Here is a 16,124-nt window from a genome sequence, read left to right as displayed (position 1 = left end):
ACTCTAGTGGTGGTTGATGCTTCATGCAGTTTGTACCTTTTTGGCACTGGAGGTTTTGGGAGACCTGTTGTTGTGGGAGCATTTTCTCAGAGGAGATCTGCTGTTAGCGGCGATGGATGCAGGGCGTTACTGTATGAAGGTACTTTTGGAGCAAAACAACTGAGCACCTGTGACAGTGGAATTTGTAGTTGTAGAGAATAGCCACATGTGTGTCAGTAAATGTGAAGTCACAGAGAAAAATCTTATACACTGTAAAAACGACAACTCAAAATTGTTCACCTTACTAAGATTTTTGCATTCACTGACAATAAAATTGCTAGTTGGAACTTGAACTATCTGTTGTAAGCCACTTGAACTCACTTTCAGACGTTTCTGAGGAAAAGTTCATCTTACTTAATAAATTGAGTTGATTTTATATTGAAGTTGTAGTTGACACCCACAAAGCAAAATCCCCAGTGTTAAATTAACACCCAAATTGTACATATGAGTCCATCGTGCTGGGTGTTAAAAAGTAACACTGAAGCAGTGTTAAAGTTAATGAGATAATTGATTGATGATTGAGTGATGATTGACAATTAGTGGAGACACCTGATGATAATAAGCAGAATCACTGAAGAAACAACAAGAGAAAAAGAGAGAGACACAACAACTACAACTGACTTCCAGCCATTAAACATTATTACACTTATTATTAACCAGTTTGATTTGATTTCTGTCACACATCAACAAACATTCTTATTGAGAATTAACAGATGTTTAGATGTTAATGTTTTAATGAAAGTTTAGTTTGAAGTCACCATGATGGTGGAAAGCATTTCCTTTAGTTGGGCTCTTGACTCTATTTATTAATATTAATTTATTTCTGGCTGCTCCAACTTTGTGTTTATAGCACATTTGTTATGGCCAGAGAAATTATGATCTGGGCTGTGTTTCCCAAAAGTGCTGTGAGCCAAAGTTGCTCAATTTAGGTTTATAATGCTTTGGGAAGCACAGTCATAATGGTTGTTTTCTTATTGTGAAATGGCCAGATTCATTGGTGACATCCAGTATTAACTGGTGATATAGATGTAATATTATTTCTTATAGTAAATCTCTGTTAGCCCTTGAGATCCAGCAGAGCTTTTATAATCTGAAGGTTTTTTTTTTTTAAAACACACAGACATCTAGAATCAGCATAGGACCCTCAACAATGGTGACAAAAAAAAGTGCTTCATGTTGCAGTGCATGATGGGAGCCACCAATCAAAATTTAAACTCAAAATAGTAAGTTATTACAGACTTGAAAGTTCCAGTAACTTGAATTTAAAAAACGTAGTTGTCAGAACTTGAAAAACTTAGCTGACGCAACTTAATAATTGTAGTTCTTCAAAACTTAAAAAAATAAGTTGATATCTTCAACTCAAAAATTCTGTGCAGTCGGTTGCCTTGAAAATTTAAGTTGAACTAACTTTTTCTTTTTTACAGTGTAGTAGGTGCAAACTTGAAGATTATTTTCTCTCCCACAAGCACAACACAACAGTTACACTTACTTAAATTCTTCTCTACGCTGTTCTTTGCGGTTAGGGTTAGAATTGTGATGAAGATCTCATTCATTGTTGGAGAGAAAATACAAAGCACTTCAATGTCCCTGCAAAGTCTGTAGGCGGAGCGTGTTTTCTCTGCAGCCCAACACTATGGGATGAATTAAATTAATAAATACATGCACAATTATCCATGAACTTGATAAATGTTGCAGATATGTTCCACTATCCACAACTAAATGCCTTTCAACTTGCGTGTGCAAAATTCAGAATTAAATGAATGTGCAGCAGTTTGTACAAATAGAGACATTTGTTCCACAATACAAATGTTCACTTTCGATACGGTTCACTCGCATTGTGTCAGTCTCTAACACGTAAGCGAAAATACTGAAGCCTGATTGGTTCATGTCTGTGCTTTTCACAGACAAATGGCCTTTCAGCCTGCCAGAAAGGGCGTGAACGACTGCCTATTTAAGTCACACAAAAAGAACCGTTTAGTCATAATTTCTCTCCTTCAGCACAAAGATTCATCTCCTCACTGACTCTGAAGATGAAGAATTTTTTCTACTTGGGCTCCAGGAGCCTGAGAGGAAGAAACATTGGAGTCACAGTGCTGAGTGGACGAGACTAAATGAGCTCATGCAGGTCCATATCCCACCATGAGGGGATTTCCCCGTGCTCTTCACCCATGAAGACCAAGGCCCTCATCTGGTATGAGCGTTTTGGTCTGTTTTAAGGGTACCAAGGAGGAATATGGGCCAATTACATTGGCAGCTTTAAATACAGGGGTGTGGTTGGACTCCATGCTGGACTCGCCCCCTACCACCTAAGGAGCCAGGCAATGTTAAGGGCCTGGCCTGAACTTGTCATAAACCCGGTTTGGAGTGGCTTGGGAGTGCCTGCCCACAGCCGCTTCAACAAATGGTTTTTGCAGCCGGGGCGCCATTAGTGAGCATCCCGCCAGAAACCCCATTCGTTCATGATGAACTCACAAGTTGTGACATGCCCTCTACTTGGCCAACACTTACTCTTCTGCTTCGCCCTATTGTTGATGGTGATGAAAGCTTCCCCCAGAGGAGGCCGTCACAAACCTACTCTGCGGCCTCTCAAGCTGGATCCACTTTCCATAGGATGATGGACCTTCAAGTGTTTCGAGCCAAACAACTTCTTCACACTATGGATGAGTTCAGCCCAGACTCTGCTGCTTTCAAGGAGCTGCACAGTGCAACCGCCCTCGCTCTGTGTGCTTCTAAGACAATGGCTCAGGCGATCAGCCTGTTTAGTGGTGCTAAAGCACCAACTATGGTTAAACTTGGAGATCAAGTAACCTGACAAGACAGCCCTCCTTGACTCTCCTGTCTCTCCCTCTGGCCTATTTGGTACTGCATGGCGTGCCCAGACCTCCTTCCACAATTAAACCAAGTCAAATAAAAAACAAATTCACAAATCCTTCTGTAAGTGTTAACTCTCCGCCATAGAGACAAAAAAGGGGTTACTTGCTCCAATTAATTCGCAGACCCCCCCCAAATCTAATTTCCTCTGAGGGTTCTGAATCAACTTGAGCAAGAGCTCACTGTTTCCCAGCCAACGCATCACATTCCTGGGGCAGTAATCAACTGGTCTGAAGATGCAGGCCTGGATTTCACAGGATCACTCCCTGAAAATTCAGCAGTTAGTGACAGCTTTCAGACCAGGGAGCAACCTCTCCTTGAAGACATTTCAGAAGCTAGGGCTGTATTTTTCTCAGGATGAACCATGGCTGTACCAGAGCCCTGGCCCTTGAAAATTGTTCCATCTGTATCATATGGGTGTGGAACTGGGCTTGGTTTCCAGAAAGAAGGTAGTCATGACAGACACCTCCAAGACTGGCTGGGGCACACTGTGTGATGGCAGGCCGACCTTTGGCTCTTGGGCAGAACCAGTGTTGAGCTGGAAACTGCCTGGAAATTGTGGCAGTGCTCCTGGCCTTCAGAGAATTTTGGCAGGAGCTCAGAGGGCACTATGTCCTAGTCCTGTCCGATAACATGACAGTGGTAGCCTATATAAAATCACCAGGGGGTCTCAGGTCCCATCTACTGAACAGACTGACAAGCCAAGAGCTATACATGTGCCAGGCTCCATGAACATGGGAGCAGATATTCTGTCCTGGAACAGACCGCCTCCAGGGCAATCAAGACTCCACCCCAGACGGTTTGCATGATTTGGAGCATTTTTGACCAGGCGAAAGTGGATCTCTTTGCATCGAAAGACAACACCCAATTCCTGATATTCTTTTTGAAGGAAAAGGACACATCATATCACAGGTGGCCCCCTCTTCGCCTTTATGCCTTTCCTCCGGTAGCACTGCTCCCTCAGGTCTTCAGCCAAATCAGGGAGGACAGATGCTCAGTCTTACTCGTGGCACCACTCTGGCAGAAAGAGCCATGGTTCCCAGGAATGGTCCAGCTGCTGTCTGCAGCACTGTGGCCATTCCTGCTGAGAAGGGACCTCCTTTTCTCAAGCAGAGGGGTGGGGATTTCTCATCCCCAACCCGAGATGTGGAGCCTCCACCTATTGCCAGAAATGGGCTATCTTTTCCAGCTGGTCTGCAAGTCAAGTCACCCTTATTTATATAGCGCTTTTTACAATGCAGATTGTGTCAAAGCAGCTTTACATTGATAATTAGTATATCATTTTTCCTGCAGCCTGACATATAGACCCCATGGCTTGTGAGAGCGCTTCCATTCTCTCTTTTCTGCAGGAGCTGTTGGATGCACGCACTCCGTCCATGCTCAAAGTATACATGGCAGGCAACTATCATGGCGTACCATGCCCCTATAGCTGGCCAGTCGATTGGGAAACATGACCTGGTGGTCAGATTTCTTAGAGGGTCCAGGAGGCTAAACCCGCCTCACCATAACACTGTCCCTTCCTGGGACCTGTCCATTCTCCTGAGAGCACTCAGAGACCCTCTGTTTGAGCCAATGAAATCCGACCTTCGACCTCTTTCGCTAAAGACCACTCTCCTGCTGGCTCTGGCATTGGTCAAGCAAATTGGTGTCCTGCAGGGTCTCTCAAAGGATGATTCCTGCCTCGAGCTTAGGCCCAATGACAGCAACGTTGTCCTTAAACCGAGACAAGGCTATGTTCCTAAAGTGCTCTCCATGCCCTTCAGAGCACAAGTTGACTCCCTCTCTGCTCTCCCCTCTGCTGAGGGTGAACAGACACCACACACCCAGCTGCTGCTGTTTGCAGTGTGTAGAACATGGAGGATCCAGAGAACTATAGGAACCACAGGAGAAATCCAACACAAACAACCATACAAAACACTACTGACCCTGAACAGGAGATGCACAAAGGCCATATATGAACATGAGGCTAAAAAGATAACAAGAGGAACAAAAAACAGCTGTCCATACAATCAAGGAACTAGGCATCAGTCTGAGATTTTGACGGTACGATAAACTTAAGCAAAAATAACCCAGTTTAATGGTATTGCGGTATTGCGATTACAGCTCTCAGATGTGTTATTATTAAATATCTGGGTAAAAAAACTTTTTTTACATTGTGCACAATATATTTTATTTTTAAGCAACATATAGAATATTTGGAATAGTATTATGTCAGGTTAACTAATTAAATACAATAATTTAATTCTTCTTAATTAAATTAAAATAAATTCAGTCACTGAGCCTAAATGTGACGCAGACTCAGGCTGGTTGGGATCCATAAGCGGTTTATTGGCAAACAACAGGAATACAGTACAGGCAGGCGTGGGTCGAATCACCAGAGCAAACAACAGTGTCAGAGACAGTCCAATAATCGTGGTCATAACCAGGCAAGAGATCGGGGCTAGCAGCAAAGAATCAGAAACGCAGTCCAGGCAAAGAGGGTAACAGGCAGGCGGCAAAACACTCAGAAGGTCGGTAATCCAAAACAGGGTCGATACACAGGCAGACAGAAAACAAGTAATAAACGCTCAGAAATTGTTGCGGGGCAAACAATACTTCACGAGGTGCGTGTGTGTGTGTGGGGCCTAAATAGCTGGCTGACGTGAAACAGGTGCGTCGTAATCAGGCCAGGTATGTGGGCGCTTGGGATTTGTAGTCCAGTTAGTACTCGGGAGAGTGAGACCTCCGGTGGCCGATCGAGGGAGCTTCGCTGGCGTTCGTGACACTAAACCTGCAGCTCAACAATAATTAGAACATAAATAATTAAAATATTTTCTGTTAAAAAAAAACAAAAAAACAAAAAAACAAAAAAACCCCTGCTAAATAAAAACAAAATGCAGTCACTTAAGTGCAGGCATGTGATCAGCTAAAGACAGAAAAGAAGGAAAACCAGAATCACCAAACCCCACCCCTGCAATTATTATTATTAAATTAATAAAAACATATCTTACTATTGCAAAAATATAACAATAATATATGGGTAGCGCCACTTCATCACACTTTTGGAGTATTTACTTTTTGCAGTTTCGCTTGCGCTGTTTAAAAATTTTAAATTAAAACTTTTTAATTAAAATTAAAAATTAAAATTTAAAAACAATGCCTAATATTGGGGAGGGGAAGGACTGCATCTACTCGACCGGCCCACTGGGAAAATCCCAGTGCTCCTGATGGCCAGTACATGCCTGCCTGTATTCAGAATTATTCTTCCAATTGGCCTGTGAATGTGTTTTGCCACTCCTACAATCCAGCTCTGTTTGGGTACGCACTGACGTCACTTACCCGCTGGAACACGCCCCCTCTATTTGAGGCAGCAGATGTTTGTCAGACTAACAGCAGAGAAGCTGCCCGTCAGATCCAGTGCTGTAGTAAACACTCATCTAGGTGAGTATGTTTCTAATAAAGAGCATCTGGAGCTCATTTCAAGACCTGTATTTGTGTTTCTGTGTTCATTTAGGCCATTTTACATGATTTAAGAATATTTCATTTAAAAAACAAAACAAAACATGCCTTCTAAACGAGTACTCGTTTGCACTTACATGCAATTTTGTTACCATACTTTTTTAAACAAATATGTATTGTGTAACTTGCAGTTGTCAGGACAGCCGAAATTATGTATGGAGGGCAGATATACTCAATGTTCAGATGAAAAAAGATTTCTAGTGAAGTGACTGCATTCCAAATATTAAAATGACAAGAAGATATTGAATATAAAAGTATTGTGATGTCTTAAGAAAGACAAACAAAGGAGCTTTTTATTGAAAGCTTTAATGCAAACAACAACAGGCACAGCAGCCTTCACCGCTCTTATATTTTCTCATACTCACTTCCTGAACTCTCCACATTAACCCTGTAAATGCTGGTGCTGAAGAAAACGGCAAATCACAACTATTACAGACAGACTGCTGTGCTGCAGTATAGTGCTGTATATATACAGGAGTGCTGAGAGAAAAAATCTCTCGTCTTCATTTGTGACTAATTTACAGAGTGGGAAAATAGCTCAAAACTCAAGGCTGTTTTTGTTTGTTATCCTGTGTTGCAGGTTAAGGCAAAATGCCAGATATCATTCCCAGGCACAAAATAAAAGGTGTTGATTTCTGTGGATCACGCTTCTGCTTCTTTATAATCCGCTCTGATCTCGACTGCTATATGAGGTCGAGTGATTTCACAGCAGGGTCAGACCTCAGTATTCATGATCTGCACCCCGCCTGCCAAAATGGAGATCATTACTTTGCTGATGAAAATAACCAGTTTTACATCATTAAGGGAAAATCCTACCGCAGAGTCATGAACTTGACAACAGATACTGAATCTGCAGTCTACGAGCTTCATCCCAACTGCCAGGGTGGAGATCACTATCTGGCAGCCTTTGACTGGTTTTACATCATCTTCCAGGATAAGGGCACTTACAGAAGAACAAAAGACCTGAGTCAAGACTCACACTCTGAAGAATTTCCAACAACTGCAGAAATGGTCTCTATTACTGGGGTCTGCCAGATCACTACTACTTCCTCAAGCCAACCACAGAGTGGGGAGTCGAGTACTACAAAGGGAAAGACTTCCAGGAAGACAGCTGTGTTGCTGTGTGTTCTGTCCATCCTGATGTTCTTAACTTCCTGCCAGGTGGGCTGTTCATAACTAACGGCCCAGCGTTTAGAAAGTGGGATAATATTCAAACTGTAAGTAATGAGAGTCCCACACCAGTGACAATGCAAAAGAAAGTTAGAAAAAAGGTTGGATACAATAAGGAAAAGATGTCCCAGATCACACAGAACTGGAAGATAGAAACGTCAGCCAAGATCACATCTGGAAAACTTGCAAGGTTAATTTTAAAGTGTCAGTTCTCCTTTTCAACAGAATATGGAGGTGCAGGTGTGAACGTTGAGAAGGAAAGCTGGAATGAAGAGACTGAAGTGGAAGAGCAACTATCATTTGAGCTGAAGCCAAAGCAGTGTTTCAATTTGTGGCAGTACCAGCTGGGTTTCGGATCAGAACCGGTGTTGTTCTGCCGGGATCTGAAGATCACCGATCAGTATCGTCCGATTGGGCTCCCCCTAGGCATGTGATGGTATAAAATTTTCATGTTGCGATTAATTGATGAAGCTTTTATCACGGTATACGGTATTATCACGATATTGAAATAAGTTGCAAAAAACGTTTCGTCATAGTTTAACAGGTTTAAGAACTCTTTTTGTAATAACAATGAATGTATAAATACAATACACAAAAAATATATAAAGTAACATTTTCAAACAGATTAAAGTGCAAAAGAATTAGGCTATAAAGAACAACAGTAACACTTTACAATAAAGTCTCATTATTTAATGCATTAACTAAGATTGAGCAATAGCTACATTTGTTACAGAAAGTATTATTTTTTTGTTAATGTTAGTTAAGAAACACAACTGATCATTGTTAGTTTTATCTCAGGTCCATTAAATAAGTTATCTTGATTTTAGTAATGTTATTAAACAGTAACTAAGAAATTAACATTAACTAATAATAATTAATGCTTTATAAGTATTTTTCATTGTCAGTTTGGTAATAATGAATTAACATGTTAACTAACAAAGCCGTATGTTTCAAAATTTTACTGAACAATAACAAATAATCAGAACATTTCTAATCATTAGGGCATGTTAGTCCAGATTAAAATATAAAAATGTTTAAGTTTGAAAATAGCCTTTTAAGTCTTTAAGTATTTGGTGCTGTGATGAACAACATTGAGATTACAAAAAACTGAATGTCTGTTTGAAGCATTTTAAAAACTTCACTAGTGCAGTTGCTTTGTTTCCGGGGTAACCGCTGCATTTCTGCTGTTCCATCAGCGCCCTCTGCTGTCAGAGAGTGAACGTGCACTTTCATTCAGCGCGTCTCCTTCACTCGTTCCGTCATGTGTTTCTCGCACACATTGGGCTTGTTTACATCTGAGCGCGTGTTCTTTTGACGCAGAATACAGTGATGTTGTGCATTTTATACGGTTTATGGGGAAAGTATTCTTAATTGCATTATAAAAAAAATAATAATTGGTAATAAATTATTATTTACGGTATTTTGAAATGCCCACGATAACAATATTGTGCATATTCATTATCGCGATATATCGCATTACCGAATATCAGCACAAGTCTAGGTCCTGCTGCCGCCTGTTTAAACAGGTACTTCAAGAAAATATCTGCTGCAAGCATTGCTTTAAAAATCAGCCAGATCGCAAATATATACTTTTTCAATTACAGTATAATCACTTCACTTTTGACTATTCTTGTGTAAGACTGCCCTTGCATAACTTCTGTCCATTGTGTTATGTGCTCATCATGAACACACCTAGACAAAATAAGAACTAGGCCTTGGACACATGTATACACTCGAATGCAAACAGGAGCTCATATATGATAGGCGTTGATCTTTGAGTACTATGATTGGATGGACTGGACACCGTGGATGATTCAGCTTGATCTTGTGTATAAATATGACACTTCTTCTGTACAAAAGTTGAAACATCTAATTCAATGTTTTTGTTTTAGTATATGTTCAAATGTATTTGTCTTTACTTTTGAATTAAAAAAAAAAAAAAAAATCTGTATAAAGAACCATCCCTTGCTTTGCCAACAAAAACATGTTCTTTACTCCTGTTTTTTATTGTAGGAAAGTCATTTTAGTCACTTGGGTTTCAGTATTGAATTGGAAGTAGGCCTGCAACCATTGGAAAAATTGTGGAAAAAACTATAAGGTTGTAAAATAAAATTGTACATTAAATATTTCCAAATTATTTTTCTTTAATGAAACAACATGATTACTGTTCCTGAGCATTGTTGTTTTATGTTTAGCTGGATGTACATGCTTTTTTCTATCAATGGCCAAAAATCAAACTTGATTAAAGGTTGTGGGTCAAAGAGTAAATGTTGTCTTATACCCAACTGTCTTTTCTATATTCCAATGCAAAAATAAAACAAATTTTGCATGTCATGTTATGACAGCCTAAATCAAAGGTCTTCATAGGCCTTCAACATTGGTTTGTGAATCTCTGTGTAGGGCAATGGTTCCCAACCTTTTTTACGCCAAGGCCCACCTCCTCTCTGAATCAACACGGCACGGCAAGAAGAAACTCAAGATAGATTTAAACTTTTGCAAACATACAAACCTGATTCTAAAAAAGTTGGGACACTGTACAAATTGTGAATAAAAACAGAATGCAATGATGTGGAAGTTTTAAATTTCAATATTTTATTCAGAATACAACATAGATGACATATCAAATGTTTAAACTGAGAAAATGTATTATTTTAATGGAAAAATAAGTTGATTTTAAATTTCGTGGCATCAACACATCTCAAAAAAGTTGGGACAAGGCCATGTTTACCACTGTGTGGCATCCCCTCTTCTTTTTATAACAGTCTGCAAACGTCTGGGGACTGAGGAGACAAGTTGCTCAAGTTTAGGAATAGGAATGTTGTCCCATTCTTGTCTAATACAGGCTTCTAGTTGCTCAACTGTCTTAGGTCTTCTTTGTCGCATCTTCCTCTTTATGATGCGCCAAATGTTTTCTATGGGTGAAAGATCTGGACTGCAGGCTGGCCATTTCAGTACCCGGATCCTTCTTCTACGCAGCCATGATGTTGTAATTGATGCAGTATGTGGTCTGGCATTGTCATGTTGGAAAATGCAAGGTCTTCCCTGAAAGAGACGACGTCTGGATGGGAGCATATGTTGTTCTAGAACTTGGATATACCTTTCAGCATTGATGGTGCCTTTCCAGATGTGTAAGCTGCCCATGCCACACGCACTCATGCAACCTAGGGATGTGCAACGATTAATTGCGATTAATCGTTTGCAAAATAAAAGTCTGTGTTTACGTAATATATGTGTGTGTTCTGTGTATAATAATTATGTATATATAAATACAGACACATACATGTATATATTTAAGAAAAATGTTATATTTGTATATAATATAAATATAATATAAAATATTATAATATATATAAAATTATAAAATATATAAAATATATAATTATAAAACAGTTTTCCACTTTGCCACAGTCCATTTTAAATGAGGCTTGGCCCAGAGAAAACGCCTGCGCTTCTGGATCATGTTTAGATATGGCTTCTTTTTTGACCTGTAGAGTTTTAGCCGGCAACAGCGAATGGCACGGTGGATTGTGTTCACCGACAATGTTTTCTGGAAGTGTTCCTGAGCCGATGTTGTGATTTCCATTACAGTAGCATTCCTGTATGTGATGCAGTGCCGTCTAAGGGCCCGAAGATCACGGGCATCCAGTATGGTTTTCCGGCCTTGACCCTTACGCACAGAGATTGTTCCAGATTCTCTGAATCTTTGGATGATATTATGCACTGTAGATGATGATCACTTCAAACTCTTTGCAATTTTTCTCTGAGAAACTCCTTTCTGATATTGCTCCACTATTTTTGGCCGCAGCATTGGGGGAATTGGTGATCCTCTGCCCATCTTGACTTCTGAGAGACACTGCCACTCTGAGAGGCTCTTTTTATACCCAATCATGTTGCCAATTGACCTAATAAGTTGCAAATTGGTCCTCCAGCTGTTCCTTATATGTACATTTAACTTTTCCGGCCTCTTATTGCTACCTGTCCCAACTTTTTTGGAATGCGTAGCTCTCATGAAATCCAAAATGAGCCAATATTTGGCATGACATTTCAAAATGTCTCACTTTCAACATTTGATATGTTATCTATATTCTATTGTGAATAAAATATAAGTTTATCAGATTTGTAAACTATTGCATTCCTTTTTTATTCACAATTTGTACAGTGTCCCAACTTTTTTGGAATTGGGATTGTACTTTGCAGACATTCTTTACAACTTAAAAGTACTTACTTTGCTCAGTAATACAGTAACCTACATAAGCACAAGTCAACCTGCCATATTCAAAATTATTGATATATAACACATAACACCACTGATTCTCTCAAACTTCTCCAAAACACGCTTGTTTGGCAAGCATCCATTATAAAACACTCACAGTACATATTAATTTTGACAACTACGCGAATATATTGAACAGTGTTCATGCAGAAGTGTGATGTTATAGCGATCAGTGAGTGAGTTGAGAGCGCACGTGCACGGTTTGTTTGCGCATTAATAATTGCAGACTCGCGCATACCTAATGTACGACTGCTGTATGTATCATTACTATCATCATCCATCAAAACCTTTTTAGCGACACGGGTTTTCTTTTTCCAACTAAGAGAGTTTGCGTTTTGAGCCACCGTTCAGTCTGTATTTCACAGCAGCATGATGAGAAATGTCTCGGTTATGTATATAACCTTAGTTCCCTGAATAGGGAACGAGACGCTGCGTAGTCGCTATGGGAACGCCTCTGCGTGATTGCGTTGTGAAGCACTTATGAAATCAGTCCAATGGGGTGACGGAACGTCATAGGCGGGTGACGTCACTGACCAGGAACTATAAAGCCTACCCGAAAACACACTCATACAGCTTCTGAATCCTGAAGCAAGGTGCTTACGGGCATGCCGGGAATATGGCATGGCGGCGCAGCATCTCGTTCCCTATTCAGGGAACTAAGGTTATATACAGAACCGAGATGTTCCCTGAATAGGGAACTTGTGCTGCGTAGTCGCTATGGGAACGACAATACCAGCGTCGCCATATGAGCAAGTGACCGTTCGTGTGAAGCCGAGGCGCACAACTCACAGTAACACCTGCGCCCCTGGAAAAAAAACTAGAAAATCGTATTCATGACGATTTACGGTGATTTTATTTCCGTTAGACCTTTGCGTACATTGACGCAGATGCATTAAGCCGGGCACACATTTAATGACTAGCTAAAATATTCTAAGACTGTGCTTAACATACAGCGATTGTTTCCTGCGACTGAAGCAGATTTACATACTCACACGTGGAATTTAAACACAGACTGTAATCGCAGACTGAACGCAACTGGCTCTGACTGGACGCGTTTGAGTGCAATCAGTCAAAAGTATCAATTTACATTCATAATCGGCCTTACAATCGTTAAATGTGTGCCCAGCTTTAAAGAGGAGGGGCTCCCCGTTCCAAGATGGCGGTTCTATTGACGCATTCGTTCCAATGAACTGCCGTAGTCAAGGCGACATCTAGTGTATATATATATATATATATATATATATATATATATATATATATATATATATATATATATAGATAAGTTAGCAGCTACATTTGATGTGGCTGTAGATCCATAGGGGTTTTTTTTTTTTTTAGATCAACTAAGTTTCCTAAATTTCACACATCACAGTATATTATTTATATCCATCCTTAGCTGATTTGAATTATTTTGTGTAGTATTTGACACGTTTATTCTCCTGTCTACTTCATCTCACCTCATGTTCTTGTCTGTATTATTTCTAAGTAGTTTACTTTTCCTAATTGGATTCCTAATTTTCTAAATAGACTTTGTTATTGTTGTTTGAGTACAGTGCACTGATTATTTTGTGAGTCGTGAATGATTTTGGTTCCACGTGGCTCAATGCAAAATCTACAACCTGTAGAGTTAAATGACATCAGACATGCATTACTGTGATTTTTAGATGATATATTGTGCCATTTGAAGAAATATGTGTCAGGATCACCAGCTGTAGTGCTCTGATTGTCCACCAGAGGTCACTCCATCACAGACTGCTGTCAATCCTCCAGCAGAATGGACCAGATTAATTCTTATTATTCAGTGGAATGAAATAAGTTTTTTAGCTCATGGACAAGAATTCAAAGGTTTTATTTATGAATTAGTAACAAAACCAGATATAATTTGCATACAGGAAACTTAGATCCTTCACCAACAACACATGCAACATTTATTAAGCAAAAAATACAATACAAGGTAATGGAGGGAAAGGACTGGGATTTATCATAATGGATGTATGGACAGATGATGGTAATATTAAAATAGCAAATTATTATAATCCATGCCAGAAATTAAGCTTGAGAAATTTAGAGGAATTATTAACACTTTTTCACAGTAAACAACTTCAATATGTGTATTTGCTATATTTAAAGAAGACTGTAAAATGCGGTATACAATATATTTTATATTCTATATTCTATATTCTATAGTAAACAGTTGTAGAATTAGTTTGCTCACTATAAAAGCCAGAAGTGTTTTGAAGCCTCATGGCCTACGTGACTGTGATTAACAAGGAACAGATGTATTTGAGAAGTTAGCTTGACCACTAAGAATATTTTGCTGAGTGTTTATCATTGTGTTTGTTTGCTTGCCAATTACTGATCCTGTCTGTTCCCCGTGTATGATTCTCTGCTGCCTGCCCTTTGGATTATTTGCTCTGTCTTGGACTTATGATTGTTATCTGCCAGCCCTGACTTATTGCATGTTCTCCGACTACAATTCTGCTCTCTGCCATACCTGTCTGCTGTTGTTCTACCATTGCCTGTCTGACTACGAACACCGTTTAATAAATGTAACCCGATTCGTTACAATTATCAACTTGGGTCCCTTATTTTATTTCCTATTAACACTGGTAGCAATCTCAGTTAACACCAGTTTAGAACAGCATGCGCTCCAAGTTGATCCCTCCCGGGAAATATCTCATTTGGCTTATCATGTGCATCATTGAATCTGAAGTAATTTACTCTTTTATTCAGTTCCACATGTGTAAACAGTTTCTCTGACCAGTATGCATAGAGCCAAATCATAGGACACCACACCTTCAAAAAGATCATGTCTGCATTGTGTTAAAGGACTGAACAGAAATAACACATAACAAATCAACATATATAAAAGGAAAGTTCTGATATAACTTATCTACATATGTATAATGCTGGTACTGAAGTTGTTAGAATTCAACCATCACGTTTGAATGAACTCCAAGGTACATGCTGCCTCCTCCTGGTTTAAGATTAAACAAGAGATATGCTGCAAAAAGAGTGGAAAGACCAGGAAACTGGGTTGAATTACACACAACCTCACCTTCAACAGTCAGCATCCAGTGCCCACTCGACAAAGTGTCTCCTAAAAGTCAGTCATTTTTACCTAAACCATTTTTATCTTTGAGATTTTTACAGTTACAGTATATTTAATATGTAAGTCAAGTAAGTATAAGTCACCTTTATTTATATACAGTGGGTACGGAAAGTATTCAGACCCCCTTAAATTTTTCACTCATTGTTATACTGCAGCCATTTGCTAAAATCATTTAAGTTCATTTTTTCCTCATTAATGTACACACAGCACCCCATTGTGGTGTTTGTACTTTTGTAATAAAATAAAGAAGCAATCATATACACATATCCTTCTCTCTCCACTTTACTCTCTCCCTTTCCTCCTCCTCCATTGCCATCTAGTGGCTACACATTATCTCTGCAGACACAACATTTCCCCTTTTCTTTGAAGCATTTTTGTTAGGGTACTGTCTTGGAAAATTACAACATAATACTAACATAATCCAAACATCACAAGTAAAACAGGATTACTTTAAGTAATTAATTTACCTCTTTATATAAAACCAGTAATATTAACAAAACAAATGGTGTATTTACTCCTGAATTTAAAGAATACTTCCTTTAAGGAGTGCCTTCATAACATTTAAATTAATCCCAGTAAACAACCCAAAACCACAAGTGACTTGGTTTGAACCACTGACTATTTCAGCACCTATTTATTTCTCTAACACAAAGTCCTTCATCCAAGCTGGTTGTTTCAGAACTCTTGCACTTCTTCTAGGACTCTGTTCCTTCACATCACCCTGAGCCTGAGGCTGTACATTTGGTTTCTCTTCTGTCGTTTTCCCCAAGCTTATCAATACCTCATTTGGAACTCCAGTGAGACGAGACGCATTCCATTTCTTCCCATCCTCCAGCAGGAAGGTATTTGGACCAACTCTCCTTCTCACCAAACATGGAGCAGTATACCTTGTTGAGCCTTTGTGAACATGCTCTGGTTTCTTAACACGCACCCAGTCCTTTTCCTTGAATTTAGGTACCTTAGCTCCTCTTCTTTGGTCAGTATATGTGACCAGTCACGGAAAGTAGGGACACAAGTCGGTTCTGGGGCATTTTGAGTTATTCACAGATTCTGAAAGTGTAGTCTCCAAGCTTTCCAACGATGTGTGACACATGGAAATCTGATAATATTTGGAGAAGTTGTGGCCATTTGAAAGTAGGCACTTAAGAAAGCTCTATAGGG

The sequence above is a fragment of the Chanodichthys erythropterus genome, chromosome 1 (assembly GCF_024489055.1).
Source record: "Chanodichthys erythropterus isolate Z2021 chromosome 1, ASM2448905v1, whole genome shotgun sequence".
NCBI classification, from domain to species: domain Eukaryota; kingdom Metazoa; phylum Chordata; class Actinopteri; order Cypriniformes; family Xenocyprididae; genus Chanodichthys; species Chanodichthys erythropterus.
This window is presented reverse-complemented; position numbering follows the sequence as displayed.